The sequence below is a fragment of the Panthera onca genome, chromosome A3 (assembly GCF_046562875.1).
Source record: "Panthera onca isolate mPanOnc1 chromosome A3, mPanOnc1 haplotype 2, whole genome shotgun sequence".
Classification (NCBI taxonomy): domain Eukaryota; kingdom Metazoa; phylum Chordata; class Mammalia; order Carnivora; family Felidae; genus Panthera; species Panthera onca.
Genome location: NC_138341.1, coordinates 87945002 through 87960298, shown reverse-complemented (window position 1 = coordinate 87960298; position 15297 = coordinate 87945002).

The following is a 15297-nucleotide window of genomic DNA, read 5'->3' as shown; positions in this document are numbered from 1 at the left end:
TGCTTTGTTATTCTCCATAAGTTTGTCTTCTATATCACTGATTCACTACTCTGCTTCATCCATCCTTGCTGCCATGGCAGACATTTGAGATTGCAGCTCAGTTATAGCATTTTAAATTTTGTCCTGACTAGATTTTACCTCTTTTATCTCCACAGAAAGGGATTCTATGCTTTTTTCAACCCCAGCTAGTATTCTTATTATTGTGATTCTAAATCCTGGTTCAGACATCTTGCTTGTATCTGTGTTGATTAAGTCCCTGGCTGTCCTTTCTTCCTGTTCTTTCTTTTGAGGTGTATTCCTTTGTTTTGTAATTTTGAAGGAAGAAAAAGAATTAACAAAATAAAAGTGAAAATAAATAAAAATAAAAACAACACAAAAAATCAAATAAAGGATGCTAGCTCCTAGGTATATTTCAGTCTGGTTTGAAGGATGTTTGATAGATTAGAGAAAAAAGGGAAAGAATGGAAAAGAAAGAAATAAGGTTAAAAAAAGGAAAATGTTAGAAATTTTTTAAAAAATGAATGCAATAAAATAGAATCAAATGAAATGACGAACGTAAAATAGAACTAAAAATTTACAAAAAAGTAAAAAATATTGTAGAAAAATTAAATCTTTTTCATAAAAACAGAAAATAAAAATAATTTTTTTCTCTTTCTGTATTCAAGAATAAGAAAAGAAAAAGAAAAAAAATTGAATAGATAGACCCATGAACAGAATGAAATACAATTGAAATTATGTCCAGTTTCCCCTAGAAGTCAAACTATGGAGCACTTTATAGTATGTAAACTAAGTAGGCAGAGAGATTTGTGGTGTTCCACTAGAGCGCTCTGGCCCATTTGGGTGGGTCTTGGTTCAGCAGCTCCATTCTCCACTAGATGGAGCTGCTTAGTTAATCAGGCTGGATCCTTATGTAGGTATACATGTGCATGTGCATGTGTGGGAGGAGTGAAAATGGCATCACCCAGCTACCCAGTCTCTAGTATCAGAGCTCTGTGCTCTCACAGACTGGAAATCAAGCACCCCTCCTTTGTGTCTGGCTTCCATCCACTGCCTGCTTCTACACTGTCCATGACCAAGCTGTCAGCCTGCCAGGTGTCACCTCCCTCCCGAGTTTTATCTCAGATGGGACTGTGTTTCCAAACCTCACTTCTGAGTGCCCTGTGGCTTTGACCTGCTCAGACCCTCTGAGGGAGGGTTTGCTGAGCAGTGGCCGGAGGCCGGCCCGCCCCCAGGAATGTTTTCAAGACTGTGCTGCCACAGATGCACAGAAACTGCAGCTGGTGCCAGCCTGCCCCAGAAAAAGTTTAGGGGATTGTGTAGCAGCAGCATTTCAGGGATTATGGTAAATCACAATGCCCATCTGGCTCCAAGCTTCAGTGAACCCTTAATGTCCTTGTTTCAACACCAGCGAAAGTGGCTGTTCTCTGGGGTCTGCTGTAGGAGACTGTACTGCCTCTATCAAATGTCCTCCCAGCAGGGAAAAAGCCATTCCCCATGTGGCCTGAGGACTCCTCAGACCTTGCTGTCTGCTCTTGGGCTTTGCTCTTCCCACTAGAACTCCTCCAGGTATCAAACTGCGGAGTTTCAGACTCTGAACTCCCCTTTTTATGGCGTCTTAGTGGAATTTAGACTGTCTCCTTTATCCTCCCCCCCCCCTTTTTTGTTCAGTCCCTTGTAGTCCCTTTCTCCATTCTTCCTTTTTTGCTCACTCCACTCTCTTTCTCTCCAGCTGCTCTCAGGGGGCATAGAGCAATGCTTTTCCTGGACTCTTCTTCTGTTTCCATCCTCTCTCCACAGGCAAAAACAGCTCCCTACCCTCAACAGTTTCTCTCTCCCCAAGTTCACCTCTCTGCACCATGTACCTGCCAAGTTCTGTAGTTCAAGTTGTGCAGATTGTTGTGTTAATCCTCAGATCAGTTTTCTAGCTGTGCAAGATGGTTCAGTGTTGATTTGGCTGCATTTTAGGGATGAGGGATGCAAAAGAAAAGTTCCATGCTGCTCTGCCCTCCTTCTGGATTTATATGTCTCTTAAGTTTCTTAATCTAAAGGCATCCCCTGCCATCTATTCCTTTTTCCTTTCACTTATTAGAGAAATGGAGTCATTTATCCTAAACAGTTTCTTACAGTTGGATTTTTCTGATTGTGTCCCATTTACCGTATTTCTTTTCCCTTTCTGTTTGCTATAAATTACTAGTTACATTTGAAGGTTTGTTTGTGTGTGTGCATGTGTGTGTGTGAGGAGTACTTGATAAGGGATGCTATGTACTTCTACCAGGAGATATATAAAATCTGTTGTCTTGTGATGTGAGCAATCACTGATGATCATTGCCTAGATCATTAGTTGCAAAATGGTGATATTCTGATTCTATTGTTCTTCAACTTATTAACTGAAATAATTCTTCAAGGAGAAATTTCCTCTCATTAACTATTTTGTTACCCTGAGGATAAGACTTCGATTTGCACTTTACTTGCTAGTTTTCAAAGCAATAAACTTCAAAATAATCCTCCCAGATTGACCAGTTAAATATTTTTCTTTTTGTAACTATTTAATATTCATGGATTTTAAAATAGTTGATGAGGGGTGCCTGGGTGGCTCAGTTGATTAAGCATCCAACTCTTGATTGTGGCTCAGATCTCACCGTTTGTGGGTTTGAGCCCCACATTGGGCTCTGCACTGTCAGTGCAGAGCCTGGTTGGGATTCTCTCTCTCTCGCCTTCTGTCTCTGCTCCTCTCCTGCTCTCTCTCTCTCTCTCCACCCCCCCAAATAAATAAATAAATAAACATTTAAAAACTTATAAAAAAGAAAAATAAAAATAGTTGATGAGTTTAAATTTATTGCAGTTCTTATTCTTTCTGTTGTTCAAATTGTCCCATTTTTGGTTTATGGGAGTCCCTACAGATTGGCTCTGCAGTTGGCCATGTTCTTTTAACATAGATCTTTGGTGCTTAGCTCTCCAGGTTGGATGGTACCCTTTCTGCTCCATTGACACTCATTTCTACTTGCCATTCATGGTAACTTCCTGAGGCACCCTAATTATGTGCTTATAGCTAACTTGCTTCTTGTGCTAAATCATCCTATTCTTTTTGAAATCCTCTGATCTCCCACTCTTTTCAAATTTTGTTCCTCATAACTGAGGGTAAACAGCATCATCTCTACAAATAATTAAATAAATAAAGTTACTGGGATTTTTTCCCCTTTAGCAATCCTGACTCACTAAGTCCTGGGGTGAGAGGAAAAACTCAAATGTTTTCATTTCATGTGCCTTCTCTATAGTGGGCTTAGGGGCTCACATGCACACATGTACCATACATAAATGTGTGTGTGTGTGTGTGTGGGGGGACTATATATATAGTCCCGAAGCATACACTGCTTTTAAAGGCCCACATTACTTCACCTTCATGCATGGCAAAGTATTTTCCAGACTTAAAGAGAAATTTATGGTAAACTCTATTTTGATTAATAACCCAAAGGAAAATAACTTGCCACAAAATAGCAGGTTAACCAGCTATCCTGTAGAAGTTGTTCAGAGAAACACAGCAAGAAATAGTTATATTCTAGGAATGAACTGTATGAATAGCTACAGAAGAATTGTTGTTACAGTAGAATTCTGTCTTTCCCACATTTGACACCAAAAGGACCTTTCTTCCTTTTGATCCTCCGTCCCTCATCCTGTTCTCTCTTAGCATTAGATTGAGTAACACTGTCCATAAATTGTAGGTCAGGTGGAGCAGCATGGAATCCTCAGGGAGACAAAGATCAGTGCATCCTTAACAGTGTCCCCAAGCTGCCTAGCAACCAAATACCTCACTCAGTTCCAGTTCACTGCCAGCTGTCTTTCTGGATATCATTTGTGCAAGAATTTTATTCTCTGAGATGACATAGACGGGCATAATGTCCTTGACCATATGGTAGCTCTGTTCTTGTTCCTCTAAAGGGAAACATTATTTTATTTCTTATTCTACTAGTTACAGTGAGCACTGAAATCCCCAAAATATATTTACCATCTTTCATACTTTCTTTTTGATTTTTTTCACATTTATTTAGTTTTGAGAGAGAGAGAGAGAGAGAGAGAGAGAGAGAGAGAGACAGCATGAGTAAGGGAGGGGCGGGGGGGCTGGACACAAAATCTGAACCAGGCTCCAGGCTCTGAGCTTTCAGCACAGAGCCCAACACGGGGCTTGAACTCATGGACTGTGAGATCATGACCTGAGCTGAAGTCGGATGCTTAACCGACTGAGCCACCCAGGCGTACCATACTTTCCTTTTTTTTAAATTTATTTTTGAGAGAGAGAGAGAGAGAGAGAGAGAGAGCATAAGTGGGGAAGGGGCAGAAAAAAAGGGCACAGAGGATTCAAGGCAGGCTCCGTGCTGGCAGCAGCGAGCCCAATGTGGGACTCAGACTCTTGAACCATGATATCATGACCTGAGCCGAAGTCAGATGCTCAACCAACTGAGCACCAAGGTGCCCTATCATCTTTCATACTTTCTTAAGTGAAATAAACAATATTTATGAATTGATTGTGAGTACTCTGAGGTCTCCTGATATTCTTCAGTCCATAGTTAATACATATTTAGATTTTAGAAAAATTATTATTGATATTTTACATTTTTTGACTGCTAATTAGTTCATGTTTTTGAGATATATATTAATGTAATGATACTATCACCAGTTTAATGATGTGTTTCTTTTCAGTTGTAAAGATAACATCTGGAAAATAGAGGAAAATCTCAGAAAATAAAAATCACCCTGAAAATGTATTAGAAATAGAAAATACAGACACTTGTCATTGTGTTTGTCAATAATACATGCTATGTTACTGGGCATATTGTATGCCAGATGGAGACTGCTTTGTGTCAACCAGCATTGTTTGACATAATTTGAGGATGTTGAAAGGCCCTGCCTAAGTAAATATATCTTCTTCACCAGCTTGCCATGGTGCCACTGTTCCCTCCTTATATGGTTTAGGTGACAAAGGTGGGGCATTATTTCCAGAAAAGCCTCATTACAATACATCTGTTATTTAGGGTTCTGAGAGATGCCTGATCTTTTTTGTTAGTACATTAGCAAGAGTTAGTTCAGGAAATTAGTTCTTGGCTCACTAGTGCTTCAGTTATGTTTCTTAAAGTATGACTCTTGCCCACATACTTGTAAGTAGGCATAAGAAACTAAGGCCAGAATTTAAGGTATTGGTTAAAAGCCATAAAATGGCTAGTAGCAGAACCAGGACCAAAACCAAGGATTCTTTTTTTTTTTTAATTAGAAAATTTATTTATTATTTATTTAATTCCAATATAATTAATGCATAGTGTTGTATTAGTTTCAAGTGTACCATATGCTCACCAATTCTTTTTTTAAAATTTTTTATTAAAAATTGTTTTTACTGTTTATTTTTGAGAGAGAGAGAGAGAGAGAGAGAGAGAGACAGAATCTGAAGCAGGCTCCAGGCTCTGAGCTGTAAGCACAGAGTCTGACGTGGGGCTCAAACTTATGAACTCTGAGATCATGACCTGAACTGAGGTTGGACACTCAACTGACTGAGCCACCTAGGTGCCCCAATATACCCACCAATTATATACATTACTCAGTGGTCATCATAAGTGTACTCTTTTTTTTTTTTTTCCCTTTAAGAGAGTGAGAGGGCATAAGTGAGCAAGGGGCAAAGAGAGAGAGAGATAGAATCCCAGGAGGGGCAAAGAGAGAGAGAGAGAGAAGTGGGGCTCACCCAAAGCAGGACTTGTGTTTTACCCAAAGTGGGGCTCACATGAAGTGGGCTTGTCCCCCATGAGAGTTCATAGCATCGTGCCTAGATAACAGTAAGTGCTCATAAAATGTCATTTTACCCCCACTAATCCTAAGACTCTTTAACTGGGTTTATTGGGATATTTTAAGAAGATTCTTTGACTAGAGAGAACCCACTTGCCTGGGTTTGTAAAGTGGGTTCTGAAATATAAGAAGGCTGCTGACTTCCCAAATATAAAATGGAGAACTTGAACAAGACAACAGGCCAGGTCCTTCCAACTCTTACATTTTACAGCCCTGTCTGGATGACCTTTGGAATTCCTTCCAATTCTAGTCCACACATTCGACTATCTATACAGTATTAAAGAGAAGGAAGCTTCTCTTAGTTTCCCTTGTATTCACCTCCAGCGTCTATTATAACACCAGTCACATTTAATTATTTGTTGAATGAATGAGTAGAAAAAAATGACAAATATAATCTCCTTAAAGACCCTATGCTGTGGTTGTCCAACAGTCATTTGAAAGAGTCTGAGAACCATAAATATTAAATGTTAGTTGTAGTTGTCTGCTATGGACTGAATACTATCCCTCCCCCCCCCCCCCCCCCACCAAATTCATATGTTAAGGTCCAATCCCCATACCTCAGAATGTGACTATATTTGGAGGTAAGGTCTTTAAAGAGGTAATTAAGATAAAATGATGTCCCTGGTGTAGGCCCTAACACAACATGACTGGTGTCTTTATAACAAGAGGAAAATTGGACACACACACACACACACACACACACACACACACAGAAGGAAGACCATGTGAAGACACTATGAGAAGATATGGGGCATATGGGTGGCTCAGTCGGTTAAGTGTCTGACTCTTGATTTAGGCTCAGGTCATGATCTCACAGTTCATGAGTTCAAGCCCGACAATGGGCTCTGTGCTGACAGTGCGGAGCCTGTTTGGGATTCTCTCTTTGTGTTTCTCTCTGCCCCTCCCCTGCACACACACGCTTTCTCTCAAAAATAAATAAATAAACTTTAAGACACTAGCAGAAGATAGACATCCATGAAGCAGGCAAGAGGATTTCAGAAAAAAAAACAACCCTGTTGGTACCTTGATCTCAGATTTCTGGCCCTCAGAACTGTGAGAAAATAAGTTTATGTTGTCTAGGCCACCCAATCTGCAGCCCTAGAAAACTAATAAATTAACCAACAATGAATGAAGGAATCTGAAAATTGTTACTATAATTATTATAGTAATTATATTAATTATACTATATTTTTATATACTATATATATATTTTATATATTTTTATATATATACTATACTATGTATATATACTATATACTTATATATATGTACTTATACTTATAAGTACATATACTTATATATATGTAGTATATATATTTTATATATACTATATATATATATTTTATATACTATATATATAAAAATATACTACAATTGTTAGTTGTATCAGTAAAGATTGTTTTCAGCAATAACGTCTGACTAACAATGGCTTAAATAGATTATTTTCTCCCAAATAAGACATCTGGAAGTAAGGAGATAATAATTTCATACTAGAGCTAGAGTCTATTATTTTCTTGGCCATTTCCCCATGATCAAGAGATGGCTCTCATAGCTCCAAGGAAAATAGGAGTCACCAGCACAATTTTTTCCTACCATCAAAACAGCAAAATATTTCCAGAAAACCCTTCCTCAATAGACTTCTTATTGCATCTTACCACCCAGAACTAGGCCAACCTAGTTTTAAGGGTTAGACCAATCATGAACCTGATCATGAGGCCACCATAATTCTGAACAAAGTTGAGGCTCTCTTGGCAAGGAAAACAAGTAAATGGGTAACAAGAAGGCAACAGACAATGTCTATAACCTACCTTTTGTAATCTTGTGAAAATCACCACACTGTTCCATTGGCTCACTGTTTCCTCTTTGTTGCACCCCTGCCATCAGAACAGACACTTCTGGACCCATACCAATGACCCATCTAACACTTCAGCCTCATAATTCTAGAACCAGCTTAACTACAATGACATCCATTTGCCCTGAAATTCAGCACTTCATGGATTCTGAATCACTCAGCCATACCCCACACCAATATCCCAAATTCTGAGATTTCTCTTCGGAGATTAGAGTGTTCTTATTTTCAACATCTGTTATTCCCACACCATTTCCCATGGTGTAAACAATGCAAACTTTTTGAGAGAAGGGGGATGTGATGGTTGGAATTTAAAGAAAGGATAGTGTCCTTCAGTGTGAATATATGACTGTCTTCTAGATGGTTGCAAGCTAGTTCACTTCCCTTGTTGCCTTCAGAACATGGGAGACATTTGGGAAGTGTCTTGTTTGAACACTTGTATGTTTACATTTCAGTCCAACACTATGAAGGACACATCAAACATGGCATCTAATGTGTTATAAAGGCCAATAGGTCCCTTGTCTTATCTCATTCTGTACTTCATTTCTTCAATTTGTGTGACTGTATCAGCAAAGGCTGAATACAGTCTACTAAAATTCAGTAATGAATATAGTTCTAGAAGCAACGGTGATTCCAATCTGCTGGTAAAAACTCGATGCTTGGTAGGTACATAGAATTGATACACAGAATTGATACAAAGACTCTTTTTTTAATTAAAAATTGTTTAATGTTTGTTTATTTTTGAAAGAGAGAGAGAGACACACACACACACAGACTATGAGTGGTGAAGGGGCAGAGAGAGAGGGAGACACAGAATCTGAAGCAGGCTCCAGTCTCGGAGCTGTTAGCACAGAGCCCCACACGGGGCCCAAACTCACAGGCTGTGAGATCATGACCTGAGCCGAAGTCGGAGGCTCAACTGACTGAGCCACTCAGGCGCCCCCACAAAGACTTTTTAAAAAATGGTTTTTTTTTTTCTGAGAGAGAGAGAGAGAGAGAGAGAGAGAGACTGTGAGTGGTGGAGGGCAGAGAGAGAGGGAGATACAGAATCAGAAGCAGGCTCCAGGCTGCGAGCAGTCTGCACAGAGCTGGATGCGTTCAAACTCATGAACGATGAGATCATGACCTTAGCCGAAATTGGACACTTAACCAACTGAGCCACCCAGGTGCCCTGATATAAAGACTTTTTAAAAATCACTTTCCAAATTCAGTCTCCTCTCATTCTGAGGTGCTTGTCCAAGTACCCAAACTTGTTTTTAATCTTTTGGTTCAGAATTTTGTCCTAATATAAACTAAAATCTATACTAAATTATTCTTTCATTCAGCCCTAGTTACCACAAGAACCTGTTATTCAGGTTGTTGTTGTTCTATATAGTCACCACATTCTTTGTGTAAAGATGATATTGTTCATTTATGTAAGTGACAGGTACATACTGATGGCCATTGACCTACTTATACATATTTGAGGTCTGTTTGAAAATAAGAAATGTAAAATTTTTGTTCTGTTTTTGATCATAAATTATAAAATAAACACCATTTTAGTCACCTGCGCAAGACACACACTAGAAGACATTTGGTTTGATTGTACAGTAAGTTTAGAACAATTCAGTTTAACTTTTGTCTCTCCTAAGTTTGACTGACTAATTGAATTTATCTTGTTGGGTGTTTATTCTTAAATTGATCTGATTTATTTAGATGCCATTGTATTACTTACAAATGTTGCTGGTTTTATACTTTTATAGTGGAATATTTAGATTGCTTTCTAGACTATAGTTCTCTAGATCTGTATCATGGGCCTAGTCATAGAGACAATCCATCGTCTGGACAGGCAAGAAATGAATTTATTGGTGTTGCTTTTCTTTATTTCATTACTTTATTCTTAGGGTATAGCAGCAAAATTGCTGCAGCATGTTCAAACCTCATATCATACACATGAAATGCACAAAGGAAGCGAGAAGATCAATTCTTGAAGCATTCCCAGACTAGGGAGAAATTTCCTGCAAATCAAAATTCTCTGCAAACCTCTTCATGGCTTTTATTGGCCAAAGTGCATTCCATGCCAATTCCTAAACTAATCACCATCCAGGGGAATGGGATTATATTTAGCCAATAGGCTAATATTGGAGAACAAGAAGCCAGAGCCACCATAAGAATGTCCTGAAGGAAAGGGACGGAGCAGCAAGGAATTGAAAGCAGTTCCGTTCCCAGGCGGAAAACCTTGGACTGCACGTTCTCTTCAGAAGGACATCATGTGGGCCTCAGGCTGGGGATAAGGATGTTTTGTCTGGCGCCAAAGGTACTCATGACCCAGTATGGAATACACTTCAAGTGCATGACCTGGCAAGATGACAAACACTATGTTGTATGTGCTTGCTGTTATCAGACATATTGCAAAATTAAAAGAGGCTTGAGGCAGGAACCGGTGCTTTGGCTACTGGAGAGTCAGCCCCCTGCTTTGTAATTCTCTCCTCACCGCACCTTTAGGCCCTGTCTCTCTTCAGCTGGTGCTGGAACAGGGGCCTGAAGGTCGAAGTGTGCAACACCGCTGAAGAAGTGGGGAAGGAACCAAAGGGAACCTTTGAGCCGGGGGAAGCTCATCCTTTGGGATTTCTGTGGGGCAAGTATGGGGAATGCCACCTCATTTAGTTATGACTCATATATTCAGCTCCTGCAGGCGTTACTAAAGAGCTCAGGGATAAAAGTGAAACGTTCGCATTTGAGGATTTGTTTCATTTAGTAAAGAAACATTGTTATTGGTTTACGCCTTCTGGCAAAAATGCTTTGAATCAGAAACAATGGAATTTGATTTTATGTGCTTTGTTCCGAACTCATCAACAAAGAAAAGCCATCCCTCTCTCCATATGGTCTTTATGTAATTTAATTTCCCTGGCTTTACAGCCCTTGAAGTCAGAATCGGGGGAAGGAGGGAGCATTGGTCCTCACAACCCCTCACTGGCTGAAAATGATCATGAGCTTGTAGATAATGAAGAACCCGAGCCCCTACCCCCACCACTGGAGGAACGGAAACCTATAGGGTGCCGGGTTAATGGCCTAGAGATAGTCTCAGCTCAAGCTTCCGCACCCCTGCCTCCTGCACTGCCCCATGGCCCTGGGCCTGTCAATCTTTTTGAGGAAACTAAATGCTCCACTTATTCAAAAAACCCATTTTTTGATACCTCCGCTTGGAGAATCACAGTTCCTGTGTCCTCCATGATGCAGATGCTTCAACAAGCTGAGGCTGCAGGGACACTGAATTAATGGCTAGTATGCCTGCAGTTTATCCTGTCAACATTCCCCAAATTCCTCCTGATCAGCAATATACTCAGGAGGGCAACAATTTGATGATGTTCCTTTAAGTTTTAAGGTAATTAAGGATTTGAAACAGGCTTGCATACAATACGGTGTTACTTCCCCCTATATTTTGGGATTGGTGTCTGGTTTAGCGAAATTCAGAGTGACTCATTCCGTAGGACTGGGAGGTCCTAGGTCGCACTGTCCTAAGTGCTTCTGAATTTTTGCAATTTAGAACCTGGTGGGATGAAGCACAGATACAGGCCCGGCGTGATGCCGCCGCCAAAGCTCCTGTGCCCATTACCCTAGAACAATTTACTGGCCGGACAAGGGTTTGGCATACAGGTTCGGCTTCAGCGTGATGATCAACCAGTGATGCAAGTTACATTGTGCTGCCTTAATGCCTGGGAGAAAATAGCTATCCCGGGACAGGTGACACCCTCTTTTGTTCAAGTTAAACAGAGTCTTAACAAGCCTGATGTAGATTTCATCGCCCAGCTAAAGGATGTTGGCTAAATGATGTTATTATAAAAACCGTTTCTGGGGCGGGCTTACCGATCTCCTCTTACAGCTGCTGTCTTTTGGTAACGCTAATAAGGAATGCCAACAAGCTTTATGCCCAGTGAAGTCTCAAGGGGGTGATTTAGCTGATTATTTAAAGGCCTATCAAGATATCGGCTCAGAGGCCTATAAAATGGGGTTACTGTCAGCGGCTATTCAAGGCACTGGACCTTACAAACAGTCAAAGTGTTTTCGCAGCGGCAAATTGGGACATTATAAAAGGGATTGTAGACAGCCGAATCGTAACAATTCCCAGGATCTACCTTGGTTCTCCTACCAGAACGAAATACTAAACCTCCTAGGTTATGCCCCCGATGCAATAAAGGCTATCATTTTGCTAATCAATGTACATCCAAAGTCGATAAAAATGGAGCTCCCCTGTCTCCTCGTCGAGAAAGGGGATAATGGGCCCTCCCCAGGGCCGGAAGGTAAACAATATGGGGAATGAGATTCCACGCTGTTATCCCATGAGCGACGGGGACTTATCACTCAAATCTGGCCATGACCTCCTCCATGCCACAGGAGGGAGCGCTGCATTAGATATCCCTGCCCCAGATTCTCTGGTCCTCGAACTCTCCGTTGGAATTTATCAGGTTAAAATTGGGATTTATGGCCCTCTTCCTTCAGGGTCTGTTGGTCTTCTTATTGGATTAAGTAGTCTTGTCCAAGGGAGTTCATGTCCACTTAGGAATCATAGATGCTGATTTTAAGGATGAAATTTTAGTAATGATTAGTACCTCTGTTCCTTGGCGTTTCATGGTAGGAGATTGCATTGCTCAACTATTATTGTTGCCTTACATTGCTTTAAATCCCACGCAGATAGAATGGCAGGGAGGGTTTGGATCTACTGGCAAACAGGTATTTTGGCAAACATTTCTAAAGGACAGAAGGCCTTAGAGGAGCATACAATTCATGGAAAATCGTTTTCTGGCCTGGTAGACTCAGGAGCTAACGTCACCATCATTGCTTCCAAGTTTTGGCCTAAGAATTGGCCACTTTGGTATGGCCAACTAATCTTTGACAAAGCAGGAAAGAATATCCAATGGAAAAAAGACAGTCTGTTTAACAAATGGTCCTGGGAGAACGGGACAGCAACATGTGGAAGGATGAAACTAGACCACTTTCTTACACCATTCACAAACATAAACTCAAAATGGATGAAGGCCCTGAATGTGAGACAGGAAACCATCAAAACCCTAGAGGAGAAAGCAGGAAAAAAACCTCTCTGACCTCAGCTGCAGCAATTTCTTACTTGACACATCTCCAAAGGCAAGGGAATTAAAAGCAAAAACAAACTATTGGCGGGGAGCCTGGGTGGCTCAGTCAGTTAAACATCCGACTTTGGCTCAGGTCATGATCTTGCGGTTTGTGGGTTCGAGCCCTGCGTCGGGCTCTGTGCTGACAGCTCAGAGCCTGGAGCCTGCTTCAGAGCCTGTGTCTCCCTCTCTCTCTGCTCCTCCCCCACTCTCACTCTATATCTCTCTCTCTGTCAAAAATCAACGTTAAAAAAATGATTAAAAAAATGAACTATTGGGATCTCATGAAGATAAAAAGCTTCTGCACTGCAAAGGAAACAATCAACAAAACTAAAAGGGAACTGACAGAATGGGAAAAGATGTTTGCAAATGACATATCAGACAAAGGGCTAGTATCCAAAATCTATAAAGAACTCACCAAACTCCACACCTGAAAAACAAATAATGCCGTGAAGAAATGGGCAGAAAACATGAATAGACACTTCTCTAAAGAAGACATCCAGATGATCAACAGGCACATGAAAAGATGCTCAATGTCACTCCTCATCAGGGATATACAAATCAAAACTACATTGAGATACCACCTCATGCCAGAGTGGCTAAAATGAACAAATCAGGAGACTATAGATGCTGGAGAGGATGTGGAGAAAACTGGAACCCTCTTGCACTGTTGGTAGGAATGCAAATTGGTGCAGCCACTCTGGAAAACAGTGTGGAGGTTCCTCAAAAAATTAAAAATAGATCTACTCTATGACCCAGCAATAGCACTGCTGGGAATTTACCCAAGGGATACAGGGGTGCTGATGCATCGGGGCACTTGTACCCCAATGTTTACAGTAGCACTTTCAACAAGAGCCAAATTATGGAAAGAGCCTAAATGTCCATCAGCTGATGAATGGATAAAGAAATTGTGATTTATATAGATAATGGAATACTACGTGGCAATGAGAAAGAATGAAATATGGCCTTTTGTAGCAACGTGGATGGAATTGGAGAGTGTTATGCTAAGTGTAATAAGTCAGGCAGAGAAAGACAGATACCATATGTTTTCACTCTTATGCGGATCCTGAAAAACTTAACAGAAGACCATGGGGGAGGGGAAGGAAAAAAAAACAGAGAGGGAGAGAGCCAAACCATAAGAGACTCTTAAAAACTGAGAATAAACTGAGGTTTGACGGGGAGTGGGAGGGAAAGGAGGGTGGGTGATGGGCATTGAGGAGGGCACCTGTTGGGATGAGCACTGGGTGTTGTAGGGAAACCAATTTGACAATAAATTTCATATTAAAAACATAAAGAATTGACCACCTCATCCTGTATCCGCAGTCTTTACAGGTGTAGGAAAAGCTACTGATATCCAGCAGAGTGTTGAAATTTTTCTATGTAAAGAGCCTGGAGGCCAGGTTGCTACTATTCAGCCTTATGTTACTGGTAGAGCCATTAATCTAGGGGGAAGAGACCTATTAAGTCAAAGGGAAGCATATACTAATGTTCCTTATGTTTCTCCATAAACATTGGCTGCAACCAATATTATGTCCAAAATGAATTATAATCCATTAAAAGGGCTTGGATGACAAGAAAATGGGCGTATGGAGCCAATTACTGCCAAAATGCAGCCTCCTTATATGGGACTGGAATATCCTATACAGAATTCAAATTTAGTGTAAGGGCCACTGTTCATGAACAACGTTATGCCTTACATTAAAATGGTTAACAACTGCCTCAAGAGTAAGCCTCAAGCATAGCTATCTATTTTTAAAAACAGGACCCAGCACAAACATATTTTCTTACTATCAGCCCATTCTCTGGCTCCAATCTTACAATTGATGGCACTCCTCCAATGCTTCTGTCTTGTGCTACTTGTATGTTGTCAGAATGGGATGGATGGGTGACTTGGGAAACATGTAGAGGGGATATGGAGCTAGTTCTTTTAAATACTTCCTATGGAAGTGTCATTGATTACAGCCTTATGGGCTCAGCTTGCCTTAAAAATTCATTACAAAATCTACAATTGTGTGTTCATAATCAAACTATCAACACCACTACTAATGGCTCAATTGTTTGGCATGGTGAGGGATTTTCTGCACCCAGTCCTCATTTACAAGAAGGACCGTTACAGAAGTATATATGGAAATTAACTGCTGCCCTCAACCATTTACAAACCTGGAAGGGCACATATTATAAAAAAAGCTCCAATGATATTTCTACTTTATCCGTCATGGTCAATAGTACCTGGTACATACGGGCTTGTGTCCATTTGCCATACGTACCGTTGAAAGTTTGGAATGATGCTGAGGCCCTGTCTCTCTTCAGGCTAACTACTGGAGTAGAGGTTGACATCAATTTATCCTGAGGCACATGGGCTACATGGAGAAGGGGTGGATACCTGAATTGGCATAGTAGCTAGGTATGAAACCAGCAATGCCAGCAATATCCATCACTGGAAGGAAGTGGGAGAATTTAAGAAATATCAAGGCTCTAATGTGTTGGTGATATGTTATGGAGAATGAGGGAAGA